The sequence below is a fragment of the Lactuca serriola genome, chromosome 3 (assembly GCF_051521515.1).
Source record: "Lactuca serriola cultivar US96UC23 chromosome 3, Lser_US96UC23_V15, whole genome shotgun sequence".
In the NCBI taxonomy this organism is placed as follows: domain Eukaryota; kingdom Viridiplantae; phylum Streptophyta; class Magnoliopsida; order Asterales; family Asteraceae; genus Lactuca; species Lactuca serriola.
Window position 1 is genome coordinate 181,410,235 of NC_136410.1, and position 14,316 is coordinate 181,424,550.

At 38.9% G+C, this 14,316-nt stretch overlaps 1 long non-coding RNA gene across 1 annotated transcript; it reads left to right on the forward strand.

Moving 5' to 3' along the window:
• The first annotated feature begins 9,482 nt into the window (after positions 1-9,482).
• On the forward strand, positions 9,483-12,776 carry LOC145094759 (uncharacterized). Its single transcript, XR_013703539.1, has 3 exons — positions 9,483-9,642; positions 11,606-11,669; positions 12,593-12,776. It is a non-coding gene; the product is annotated as an uncharacterized LOC145094759 (long non-coding RNA).
• Positions 12,777-14,316: the final 1,540 nt, after the last annotated feature.

A 14,316-nucleotide genomic window follows, 5' to 3' on the forward strand; every position in this document is an offset into this window, starting at 1 on the left:
CTTGAGATCGGGGTATCATCAGGTTCGGGTTAGAGAGGAGGACGTGGAGAAGACCGTGTTTTGGACGCGTTATGGGCACTATGAGTTCGTGGTGACGACGTTTGGGCTCACCAACGCGTCGGCAGTATTTATGGATCTAATGAATCGGGTCTGCAGACCAATGCTTGATCGCTCGGTCATCGTGTTCATAAATGATATCTTGGTGTATTCCAAGAACCGAGAGCAGCATGAGGAGCACCTCAGGGAGTTGTTGGAGGTTTTGATATAAGAATGGATGTATGCCAAGTTCTCGAAGTGAGAGTTTTGGTTACGAGAGGACCAGTTCCTTGGGCATCTCGTTAACCATGATGGTATTTTTGTCGATCTGGCCAAGATCAAGGCAGTTATGCAGTGGGAGGTGTCGAGGTCTCCTTCAGACATCAGGAGTTTGCTAGGATTGGCGGGGTATTATCGGAGATTTATTCGAGACTTTTCCAAGATTGCAGTACCCCTCACTCATCTAACGAGGAAGGGGGTTGATTTCCGGTAGGGCCCGGAGCAGTAGAGGGCGTTTGAGACCCTCCGTCAGTGGTTGTGTGAGGCTCTAGTTTTGACACTCCCGGACGGAGTTGAGGATTTCGTGGTGTTTTGCGATGCCTCCATCACAGGTTTAGGGGCAGTCCTCATGCAGAAGGGACGGGTGATAGCTTATGCATCGCGGAAGTTGAAGCCGCATGAGATGAGATATCCTACACATGATCTAGAACTGGGAGCGGTGGTTTTCTCTCTCAAGATTTAGAGACATTACCTATATGGGGTTCGTTGTACCATATACTGTTGGATTAATGTCTAAGTCAATAACTATAATTGGTAAGACTTGACCCTACCCAACATGGTCCATTTGGGTTTCATGGCATCATGCACTTGGATAGACTAAATGAGAGAAATAAGACACTTATGGTTATTAATATATTATAAATTCTAGTATATTAATAATAAGAATAATAATATTTAATTAGTATTGATCACGAATTAATTATGTGATCAAAAGAAGACTAATTAAATATATGGGTTGATTGTGTAAATCATCCATACTTGTATAGTGGGCTAATGCTCCATGGATAATCAAGTTGGGCTAAAACCCATAGGATGGTCCATGGATGCTCCATGGTGTATTTGAACCCATGGATCCAAGGAAATGGAAGGTCATGACAATTAGGGTTTACCCTAATTGTAAAAACTATATAAGATCATATTCTTTGGGAAAAATCGGCCACTATGAAGAATAAGAAAAGGCTAGCCGATTTTAGGAAGTGTTCAAGTTTCTCTCAAGTTATTCCAAGTGTATTTGGTGTTGTGTGAACCATTTGAGGTGTGACACTTGAGGCACTAGGCATTCAAGCTTCATGAAGACATTCTACATCAAAGAGGTATGTATTCTATCTTGTTATATTCATTATTTTGTATGCTAGATTAGGATAATACCTTGGATGTTCATAATTGCATGTATAATAGAGAAAACATAGATCCAAGGTATTTAGGGTTGCATGTACACTTAGGTGTGTTAGAATGCTCAAAACCCAACATATACATGGATCACAAGAGTTTGAGACACATCATAGATCAACCGAACTTGAATATGAGACAGCGCAGGTGGTTAGATGTAGTCAAGGACTACGATTGAGAGATCCTTTACCACCCTGTTAAAGCGAATGTGGTTGCGGATGCATTGAGTCGTAAGTCGGCTGGGTCTTCAACCATAGCGAAGTGTATGAGGATAGCGGTGGATTCCCCAGGTCGAGGGCATACGACCGTAGAACTAGAAGGTGGAAAGGATCAAGGGAGAAAGTGCTCAGTTTGTTCAAGATAGTCGGGGATTGTTGACCCGATGTGGTCGAGTTTGGGTTCCAATGACTGGTGGGGTCAGAGAGACAGTGATGGAGGATGCTCATAAGTCTCATTTTTCAATACACCCGGAGGCCACCAAGATGTACCGAGACCTGAGTTTGAGTTACTGGTGGCCATGCATGAAGTGAGAAATCGCTTGATATGTCGAGAGGTGCTTGACCTGTAGGATGGTCAAGGCCAAGCATCAGAGGCCGCATGGTAAGTTGCAGCCTCTGGAGATCCCCATGAGGAAGTGGGAACAGATCATGTTGGATTTCATCACGAAGCTGCCAAGGATGGCGAAAGGGTTCGACGCTATATGGGTCATCGTGGATCGATTAACCAAGAGTGCTCATTTCTTGGCGATACGGGAGAGTTCTTCGGCTGGGAGGTTGGCCGACATTTATGTGCGCGAGATCGTTTCTTGCCACGGGATTCTGGTCTCCATTGTCTCTGACCAAGATGTCAGATTTACCTCCCGTTTCTGGCAGAAGTTCCACGAGGAACTGGGCACACGTTTGCACTTTAGCACATCGTTTCATCCGCAGACAGACGGTCAGAGTGAGCGGACCATTCAGATCCTCGAGGACATGTTGAGTGCGTGTGCCATTGATTTCGGTGGGAATAGGGATTCCCACCTACCTCTTGCAGAGTTTGCATACAACAATAGCTACCATTCCAGTATTGGCGCCCCACCGTTTGAGTTACTATATGGGCACAGATGTCGCACCCTAGTTTGTTGGGTTGAGGTTTGGCACCGAGTGATGGGGCGAATGGAGGTAGTCCCGCAAACTACCGAGAAAATTCAACAGATTAGAAAGTGACTGCAGACCGCCCAGAGTTGGCAGAAGAGTTACGCCGATAGGCGCCGATCCGAGTTAGATTTTCAGGTGGATGATATGGTGCTCCTAAAGGTCTCGCCCTGGAAGGGTGTGATTCACTTTAGGAAGCGGGGGAAATTGGGTCCCCGATACATTGGGCCGTTCAGGGTCACTGCCAGGGTTGGCAAAGTGGCATACATGTTAGAGCTTCCGTAGGAGCTTAGTCAGATCCACAACACTTTCCATGTTTCGCAGCTGTGTAAGTGCATTGTGGATCAGGAGGCAGTGGTGTCATTGGATGATATTCAGGTTGATGAGCGCCTGAATTATGTGGAGAGGCCTATGGCCATACTTGAGAGGAAGACGAAAGTTTTGCAGAATAAGGAGATACCTTTGGTGAAGGTATAGTGGGAGCATCGGAGGGGATCCGAGTGGATGTGGGAGCCGGATGCATAAATGCGGGAGCATTACCCGACATTGTTCATCGTACTGGACTTCGAGGGCAAAGTCTAATTCAAGTGGGGGAGAGATGTAACGTCCCGATTCTCAGGTATTGATTTAAATAAGAATTCTTTTGTTTCCAAGGTCTACTCGACGAGTTGGTTTCCCTACTCGTCGAGTAGCAGTGGGTTGGTTCGCGAATTTAGTGGCCTACTCGCCGAGTCCAAGAAAGGACTCGACGAATAGGAGCTGGTAGATGAAACCCTAAATTCTGGGGTTTTGCACCCTATTTAAAGAATCATATGTCCCTTTGGCCTCTTTACATCCCCTTGAGAGTGCAGAGAACCCTAACCCGTGTGGTGATTCATTTTAGTGTGTTTTAAGCTTGGAAAGAGAATCCTTGGAAAGAAGAGCTTGGAGGGCAAGAGGCTAGAAGCAACGAAAGTGTGTGGAATCAGAAATCTACCTCTGTTAGCATCCTTTAAAGGTATCAAGTCGCCACCTTTACCTCATTTCATTCTAGACCTCTTTTGGGTGAGATTTAGCGTTATTTTGGCTTGGTTATGATGATATTGTGGTGTATGAGCTAGATCTGAAGTTGTAACTTCAGATCTGGACCCTTCTTGGGATTTAGATTCAAAAAGTTCGAGCTTTGGTCATGAATGAAGCTTCCCTTGAGTGTAAAGCCCCTTTATAAGCTTGGATTTGTCATTTATAGCAATTTTAGCCATACATGCGTGTAAAGTTTGCAACTTTACGTGATAATCAAGCCTACGGAAGTTGGATCTGCAACTTGGGGCCTTGGCATGGCTCAAAAGGCGTATGCATGGTTACAGGACTGAACGGACTCGACGAGTTGCATAGTCGACTCGGCGAGTCACATGAAGATAGGCATAGAACTCGATGAGTTGGATGAATAACTCAGCGAGCCCAATGAAGATTGCCATAGACTCAACGAGTTGGATGAACAACTCGGCGAGTCGGTTAATGTTTCCCCAAATTGATGAATGCGTGTGAATTTGTCGAGTTGCAAGAAGGAAAACCCGACAAGTGGCCTTAGGTCTTCGATCGCGAACCACAGGAACTCGACGAGTCACTTCGGGGACTCGGCGAGTGGACGAGTATTCCGACGAACTCGGCGAGTAGCCGAGGGTACTCGATGAGTAAGGGTCAACATGGACTGTTGACATTGACTGTGACTTTGACTTTAACCATGGGGTTGACTAGTTGACTTATGGGGTACCTTGGAAGATTGAGGACTTACGAGTATGGGTCTATCATGATAATAGGTGGTGGAGTTGCGGTCGTGATATGAGAGTTGGAGTTTAGTTACCGAGCCGACATTTGCACGGTGAGTTATCGTCACTATACTAAGGGGTCTAAGGCACCAAGGTTAGCCCACTGGATTAGATATCCTAGCAGTTATTGATATGTTGACTTGAGTTAGTGATGTATGCCAGTTGATATGCTAGTCGGGTAGATCTGTAGGACTACCTGTGATACTGTATGATTATCTGTATGTGCATTAGTTATGATACATGCTGATATGTTATGTGGGATGGATTGAGGTGAGACTGCTTTGTGCGGTAATCCAACAAACCCGGGAGCATTGCAGTTACGGGATAATGGAGAATCGTACTATGGGCTCGATGGCAAGCCAGATGTGAGTTTTGGGCCGGAAGCAATCCAGACTCACACTATGGGCCCAGGGGGTAATTCAATCTGTAAAGCTGTGGACCTATTTTATGCTGTTTCAGTTGTTATGTTATGAAGTTGGTGACATGATTATGTGAACTGTATGTATATCGATATTTTGGAGGAACTCACTAAGCTTTCGGGCTTACAGTTTTAGTTTATTGTTTCAGGTACTTCAGGAGATCGGGGCAAGGCTAAGGCATGATCGTACAACTCCTCACTTTTTATGAATTTGTTTCTGGGATACTCTGATATGATACTTTTGAAAACAAGTTTGTAATGTTTAATAGATTTGAAATATTTTAAAAAGTTTAAATTGGATCAAATTTTTATGGGTGTTACACTCTAAGTCACATACTCCACTAATGCACCAAATATCTGCTAATCAGTAGCATAATACCCACCGAAGTAACTCGTAGGCTCTCCCTAGGTTCCCAACCTCACCAAACCACCCCACTAACTCAATGGAGCATATCCTAGGCTTTCCTAGGTTCCCAACCTCGCCAGGCCATCAACTGCTAAAGAACTCCTCATGATGCCAGCCATCCACCTCCTGAATATCGTCATATTCACTTAGTAGCTGACTCCCATCATTCATGAGTTCCCCGAAGCACACAGCAAGCAACATTCATACAGTAGCACTCCGATCAAAAGAACTATCATAGAACATTTAGCCCACATACCACAACTCATGTTATCCGCATCCATCTATCCTCACTGCCAGCTTCCTTATGCATGAAAATTATACTCAGAACAGGATCTAATAGACTTTCAAATAATAAACTCTACCCTAGGACCACAACCAGACAAGGAAAAGGAAATAAAGCCAAATCAATTATTCTAAGGTTATAAGATCCTAACCGTATACAATTTTAAAATCATACACTTAGCAGTTATTAATACCAATAATCATTCTCATTCTAGCATGGAATCCAATATTCCCAAGGCTAAAAGCATCACATATGTAACGACCCAAAATTTTCAAATAAAATTTTCATTTTTAATTAACCAGACATTCCTATAAAATATGAAGTAATAATGACTTTTGTTTTCAAAAGTCATAACATTAACATTTTATTTCAAACATCAGAATGTCCCATTAAATCAAATGTTGAAGATTGCATGCCGCGCCATCAAGTCTTGCCCTTGCACATAGGCTCAGATGTACCTTAAACAAATCAACAAAGTATAAGCTAATGCTTAGTGATTTCCCTAGAGCATGCCCCACATAGTCCACATAATCACATATACCATATTAGCTATAAAATCTACGTAAACCATATAAGCCATGCATACAACATATAGGGATGATGTGGGCTCCCCCCCCCCCCCCAGGGTCTTACTCCAGGATGCCATGGGCTCTCCACATGGACTTACACCTAAGTGCCTTGGGCTCCCCCCATGGTCTTTAATAGGAAAGCCATGGGCTCCCCACATGGTCCTACATCAAGGTGTCATGGGCTCCCCCATGGTCTTTAATAGGAAATCCATGGGCTCTCCTCATGGTCTTACATCCAAGTATCATGGGCTCCCCTATGGTCTTTCATACAAGTATAACACATATGCAACTAGCATACCTCCTATCATATAATCAACAATCATGCCACATAACACTACATCAACTAGTGTACCGCATATCATAAAATGGGTCGGCCTTGGTGCCTTCAACCTATTGGTATGGTGAGGAGACTCACCTTCTCACAATGTTGAACTGATAAGAGAAGATCAGATATGTCCCAACGAGCAACACCAAGTCAAGTACCTACAATCACCAAGTGACCAACTTGTCAAAATCCCGAAATACCAGTAATACCCTTAAGGTCACACTTGGTCAACCTTGGTCAAAGTCCAAGTCAGCAGTCAAAGTCGACAGTCCATGTTGACCCCAACTCGTCGAGTGCATCTAGCAACTCGTCGAGTTCCTTTAAAGTTCAAAAAACTAGGACAAACCCTATCCAACTCACCTAATTGTCTCATCAAATCATCGAGTTCACTCAATATCCAATAGATAGGGAAACCCGATCCAACTCGTCGAGTTTTCCCCCTGTTTACACATTCAGATGATACGTTGATTGTAGGGCTCTAGGGCTTAGATCTGAAATCTAAATGTGTCTAGAAGGATAAAGTTTCTAACTTTTTCCTCTAGAACCACTCTGAATGCTCTAAAGCTCTTAACAAAAGTTGGAAAGCTCAAAAGCTTATCCATATTGTTCAAGACTCTAGGGATCTGGAGTCCTTCCTTTCTAGAAGAGGTTTTAATCCTCAAAACTTTCCAAAGATGGAGACTTTATGGACATGCATGTCCAATGCACGTCTTGAAGTCAAAATGTCCAAATAGGGAAAATATATCCTAAAATCCATGCATGGAATCCATGCTTGACCAAAAGCTAGATATAACCCATTATAGGACCATTTTTCCCTGGAGATTAATGAAGTTGAAAACTTTATGAAACTCATGCATGCAATCGACAGGAATGATAGGAAATAAAAAGTAAACTTAAGATATAGCCATACTCTAAGATAAAAATCAAATCTTGAGTGCCTACACTAGTCCATAAGACGGTCAAGCTCAAGAGTGAGGGCTTTGTTTGCTAGATCTTCTGCTTCTTCTCAATATCTTCTTCTTCTTAAGCTCCAAAAGTCACTCTAGCTCACAATATGAGATACAATGGAGATTAGGGTTTAGCACTGACGTTCTTAGGGTTTGGAGGCTAATGGAAGGTCAACCTCAAGGTTTTAAGGAGATTATATAGGTTGCAAACCTTAAAACTTAGGGTTTTCCTTTACAGTGCCTATTCGTCGAGTTGGGCCATCCAACTCGTTGAGTAGATCCTAAATCTCGTGTCCCACAAATGATCTCTACTCGACGAGTTGGAGCTTCCCAACTCGTCGAGTTCTAGTCTAAAACCTTAACATTCTGAAAAGTAATTTGATATCTGAAACGAGCGTTACAGCATATCATGTCAATCTATCGCTGACTATTCAACACTAGCACGCAAGTCTACCAGCTCATACAACATATAAAGGTATCTGTCCTAGCCCAAACTAGCATGCGATTCACATATTCATAAGTCAAGTCATAACAGATAAGATATATGTGTATTCTAGGGAAACTTACTTGAGCTTGGCTGATTGCATGCACTGCACCCTTTCTTGTCTTAGAAACTCTTTCCTTAAAAACATTTTTCTTTTGAAAACCTTAGAGATACTCAGTTTGAGTTCAGACATAACCGAAAGTATGTCTGAATCCCTTAAACCAAGGCTCTATTACCAACTTGTAATAACCCAAAAATCAAGGGTAAAAATTTTGTTTTTATTATAGTCAAAACACATATATCTTCTAAATCCAAGCATTCCAAAAACATGGTTAATTAAAAACATTTAACATAGTTTGTCCCAAAATCATATATTGCGGAAAACACGGGTGTGTGCGTTGCGATCAAGCCGGATCCTTCCTTTCAAAACCAATGATACCTGACACCATAGACAAAACTGTAAGCACGAAGCTTAGTGAGTTCTCCATAACATACCCCACACAATCCACATATTCACATAAATCATATCAACCATACAAGCCATGCATACAACATATACGGAATGCCCTGGGCTCCCCCACGTGGTCTGATATCCATCTGCCATGGGCTCCCCCCGAGGTCTTCCATGCAAGTATCACAAAGACAACTAGCATATCATATATCTCATAAACAACTAACGTACCACACGTCACATAATCAACATATAATAAGGATGTCTGTGACAACCGTCAAAATTCGAGTCGGTTCTAGATTTGACTAGACTTAGTTGCACATATAGGCACTAAACATATTAGACTTAGTAACTAGAAGCTAAGTTATAACCTACTAGAAACTTGGAAACAATTAGAAACAATGGATAATGTGCTTAGATTTCACATTGATATGTGAATTCTACTACTATTTAACTTTAGTGACTATCTATATTAGGGTCACTCTTTGACTTGAACACCATTTCATGAATCATATACACACATCATGCACTTGACCTACTAGTAGAAAGTTAGGTCAGAGTCTCATAGAAACTTAAGTCAAAGTTGCAGAGTAGGACTAGTATACTTGATTCCTCAATTTCGCTTGAATCTCGGAATCACTATATAGAATGCCAATAAACTGAATATATATATATATATATATATATATATATATATATATATATATATATATTACAAACATTATTTTAACTTGAATAAGAGTTATGAAACTCTAAAATAGTTTGAAGTCTCAAAATTTAATTAATTTTGATATCCAAAGACTTACAAACTCTCAAAAACCCTAAATGCCCTAAAAACTCATATTTATAAACTTTAATCTTAAAAATTTCTATAAAAATAATTATGAAACTTATAATATGATCTTATAATAATAAAAATTATGAGAATGCATTTAAGAAAAATAAAATTTAAGTCATTAGTATTTAACCTTATTTCTATGCAAAAAAAAAATCAAGGTTTTGTGAATGAAAATTAAAATAAGGTGCATATTTTATAAAAACTTGATATTTTTATAAAATAAAGTTATAATTTTATAAAATTTAAGAGAGGGACACCCTCTCTCCACTCCAAAGTCGGACTCCCTCCTCCCAAGATGCCTCTCCTCTTCCCAACACAAAATGATTCTTATTCTCTCTTACACTCCATCTTCCCTCATTTTCTCTCATTTCTCTCTCACACTCTCACACACATTTTCACTCTTCCTCCCACTATGAACCACGAAATTTTACAGCCAACATGTCCAAGAACACTCAAGATACTCAAAATCTTCATCATATAATGGTGTTCATTAAGGTAGAACACGATTTCCTTTCATTTTCCTTCAAGTTTTCATGGATTTTCTTGCATTTCTTTGTTCTTCTACACCATTCTAATGAAAGATCATGAACACATAAACATACACACACACAAACTCACGGTTTTGATGATGATGGTGGTAGGATTTCACCCAAAAACAACATGCATGTTGTTAATGGTGAAATCCAAGGACCAAAACCTAAGTCAAAATCAACATAATGCCCTTTTATACAAGTTTTGGGTAAAAATCACCACATGTATCCAAATTTTTCTATCAAAAACGATTTTTGAACATTTAAAACTCATGAATGGTCTTCAAAACAACATGCATGTGATGATCTTCAAGCTTAGATGCTTGATGATCAAAGTTTGCTATTAAAAAGCTTTCAAATATGTTAATGAAGGATTTATTTCCAAATAAATATCTAAAAATAATTTTCTGACTAAATCCGATTTTTCCCAGATTTTCATCAGCAAAATAAGATGCTATGTAAATTTCCAGAAGATAATTCGTTTTTCTCGAATTATTATAATTAATGAAATAAAATAGGGCAATAAATCATATAAAATACTTCCACTGGTCTATAAATCCGGAATAAATTCGTGGATGACCCCTTTGGTGAATAATGACCTCGCTTTAAATTTCATCGATTTATGTTGCTGTTTAGTATGAGTTTAGATTATTTTTTTTTGGGTATAATAAATCACAAAAACACTTTAGGGAGTTTTAAAATTGCATCTAACAATTTTAGCAGCTCTTACCTGTGCTGGGAGACTCAGAAAAATAACTTCAGAATTTTTCATCATGCCTTCCTATTTTTCCTAATTTTTGGTAATTATAATGTCCTAAAAATAGGAAAAATAGTTCTTATTATCCAAAATTCATAAAAGTTTACCAGAACATCATGTTGTACAGTAGGAGGTTACATAAAAATTTTGATGATTTTTCTCTACTGTATACTATTTTTCTCCTATTTTCTAAGGTGAAATACACTTAAATACACATAAATATCCAAAACCGGATTATACAATATGAAAACCACTTTTGGTATTTTTCCCAGATTAATTACACTGTACATGATGCTAAAAAAAAATTTCGTAATTTATTTTAACTGTTTATTATTTATTCTTCAATTAATGATTATTTAAGGGGATGAAACAAGTAAAAATAGAAATACCCACTGAAAAATATCTTTTATATTTTTCCCAGTCTAGTGATGTATAATAACAGTTAAATAAAAAGTTTGGATAATTTTGGAAACTGTTTTCTGTTTATTTCAATTTTTATTATAATAAATGCACAAAAATCATAAAAATTGGTTAAACAGTTTAGAAACCCATTTTTATATTTTTCACAGATTAAGTATGCGTAATGTCAGTGTTATAAAAAGTGTGGGGAATTTTCCTAACTCATTTCTATTTTTTATGAATTTTTATCTCTTTAGAGAATTAAATATATGAAAAATGTTTATACATATCCATAATTCATGAAAATTTAGCTAGAAGTCGTTTAAAACATTTCGAACCAAAATTTTAAGTTTGGTAATTTTTATTAACTTTTTACTATTTTTCCATGATTTTATGATTATTCAAGGAATTAAATGGTGAAAAATAATTAGGCAAATCAAAAAGTCAAGAAAATTTATCTTAAGGTCTTTGACTTCAATTAAAACTGAAATGCAAACTTTGGGAAATTTTAGAACTAAACTGATTTATTTTTTGAATATTTAATCATTGGAACGCCTCTAAAATGTTAAATATTAACATTCCAATAATGGAAAATTTTCCACTTAAATTGTTATAGAACAATTGATTCTTTGAAACTTAATTTCCACAGAAAAATGTTTGTAACTTATCAATATTAAATTTTGACACATAATTGGCATAATTCTATTGTAGTAGTAAGTATACTAGTGTTAGATTTCGATTAGAGACTCACTAGCGAATACCATTATTGTAGGAATCGATAGTGGTACGAGTGGATCTTAGCTCAAGGCATCATTTGCATCATCTCAATACATATTGTGAGTATTCACACACTCCCTATTTTCTATTTTTATGTTTTGGAGTGGAAAAGCATGTCCGAAAATCTAATTATTGTTCATTGTATTTAAATTGATTTGTATCAAAATTGGTTGCTATATTTCGTATGTATGTGTATGTTACTTTAATTCATGAGGACTGTATCGCGGTTAAGTCCCTGGAATCTCTAGACGCAACTCATTAACTCTTTTGAGCCTATGGTTATTATGGATAGCGCTATCAGGAGGTTGACAACTCCTCACTCGCACGATTCGCTTGAGTGCATTTTACCATTTTATACACTATGTTTGCGATACATATAGTAGTCAATAGGGCACGATTCGGTCATTAGGCTTGGGTTGTGAACTCATGAATGGAAACTTGAGGCACATACGAATCTTTATGCGCACATGAAACTTGTACTCTCATGTTAGCAACGACACTTGTATACTTATTTTAGCAATGAAACTTGTATACTTATTTTAGCAACGAAACTTTTATGCTTATTATAGCAACGAAATTTGTTTCTCACTATAGCAATGAACTCTATTTCTCATTACAACAACGAACTTTTACTACTGGAAACTTATATACATGTTTTAGCAATGAAATTGTTTGCTCCTTGTAGCAACGCAATTGACAGCTCATTTTAGCAATGAAACTTGTTTACTCGTTTGAGTAACGAACTTTATCTTCCATGAGAATATGAATGTTGCATCTTATTTGGGCAACATACCTTATCTCTCATGATGACAAAGAACTTTGTTTTTACAAACTTATTTACTCATTTTAACAATATACTTTTATTATTGGAAACATTTATCAAAACTTTGATTTCAATTCGTGGAACCAATATTATTTTGTTTATCTGTGAGTACTCACCAACTATTTCTATAGTTGACGCTCGTTTTACATGCTTTTTCAGGAATCATCGAGTAAGTGGCACTTAGGGACACTTCACTTTTAGGAGCATTCGCATGTGTTGTATTTCAATTTACATTGTAATTTCTTTTAAAAGTTGTTCAAACCCATTGTAAAATTGTAATGATTTTTAATACTATGGTTGGTGTTGTCTTTTAACTTTTTCTATGAAACCCTTTGTACTGCCACGCCCTGTGTTTCCGCTTTAGCGGGGTGTGACAATGTCGTGGGCTCCTTCTAGGGTCTTACTCCAGGATACCATGGGCTCCCCCCAAGGTCTTATACTTATGTGTCATGGCCTCCCCCTATGGTCTTTCTATAAAGCCATGGGCTCCCCCACATGGCCTGGCATCCAAGTGCAATGGGCTCTCCCCATGGCCTTTACCTGAAAATCCATGGGTTCCCCCACATGGTATTACATTCATGTATCATGGGCCACCCCCATTGTCTTTACATGAAAAGCCATGGGCTCCCACATATGGTCTTACATCCAAGTGCCAAGGGCTATCCCCATGGTCTTTCATGAAAATATCACATAAACAACTAGTATAACACATAAAATATAACCAACTAGTATACCATATATCAGTACATCAACTAGTGTACCACATATCACAAAATGGGTTGGCCTTGGTGCCTTCGACCCATTGGTATGGTGAGGAGACTCACCTCGCACTACTGAAGTCACGTGGATAAAACTCCAGCTGTTGGTTGACAGATTTCCGAACTGTCAACATCAAAATAACACCTTATTAATAATTGGGTTCTAATACATATCCATAATTCCATGTTTGGGGTAAAAAGACTATTTTACCCTTAACCTAACTTGGTCCAAAACCAAGGCCCAAACTCACACTCTGAAGGCACAAAAGCCAACTAATCAACAAATGCCCAACATATGGCCCAAAATTTCCAAATTTGGCCCAAACCTCGACATGGACTTATCTTATGGCCCAACCGTTTATCCTAGTCCAAACACTTGGCATTCCGATGGTCAAATATCTCACAATCATCAAGGCCCAATTATGGCCTACCTATGGCCTAATTTTCGAAATTGGTCCCAATCCTTTCCAATAGGCCTTATCTTAAAGCCCAATAATTTCCTTACTCCATAAACATGTTTTTGGATGGCCCATCAATAACCCAATCACCAAAGCCCAATAGAAAGGCCCAACTCAAGGCCCAAGAAAAATTAGGGTTTTCACATAAAATGACGATTAGGGTTAAGTATTCTTACTTAACCTATTAAGGACTTAATCCATTAAGACCATCACCCTATTAGGTCAAACCTACAATGAGATCGGGCATAAGTGATAACAGCAATCCAATGGTCTAAAAAGCGGGACCTGACAAATCCAAGCTAACAAATCCAATAGTAGGGTTTCCAACCCAATTGATGCCAATTAGTCAAACGGTTAGGTTTTTAGGTCAATTAGGGCTTTATTAGGTCAATTAGAGTTAAATAAGTTGGGCACCACCCACTGCCACCTTGGGTAGTGGTGGTCAACGAATGAACACAACGGTGGCCACCACCTCGTTGTGGCGGTGGTTATGATTCTAAATCAAAACATATCAAAACATCCCAAAAAGCAATCTAATCGCACAAAAGAGCACATTGCCACCCAAGGTGGCAGCATAATGGCGGTGTGAGGTGGCAGCCACCACCTCACGGTGGTGGTGACGGGTTTTTCAGCCAAAATAACAACATACATACAACAAAATATCCAA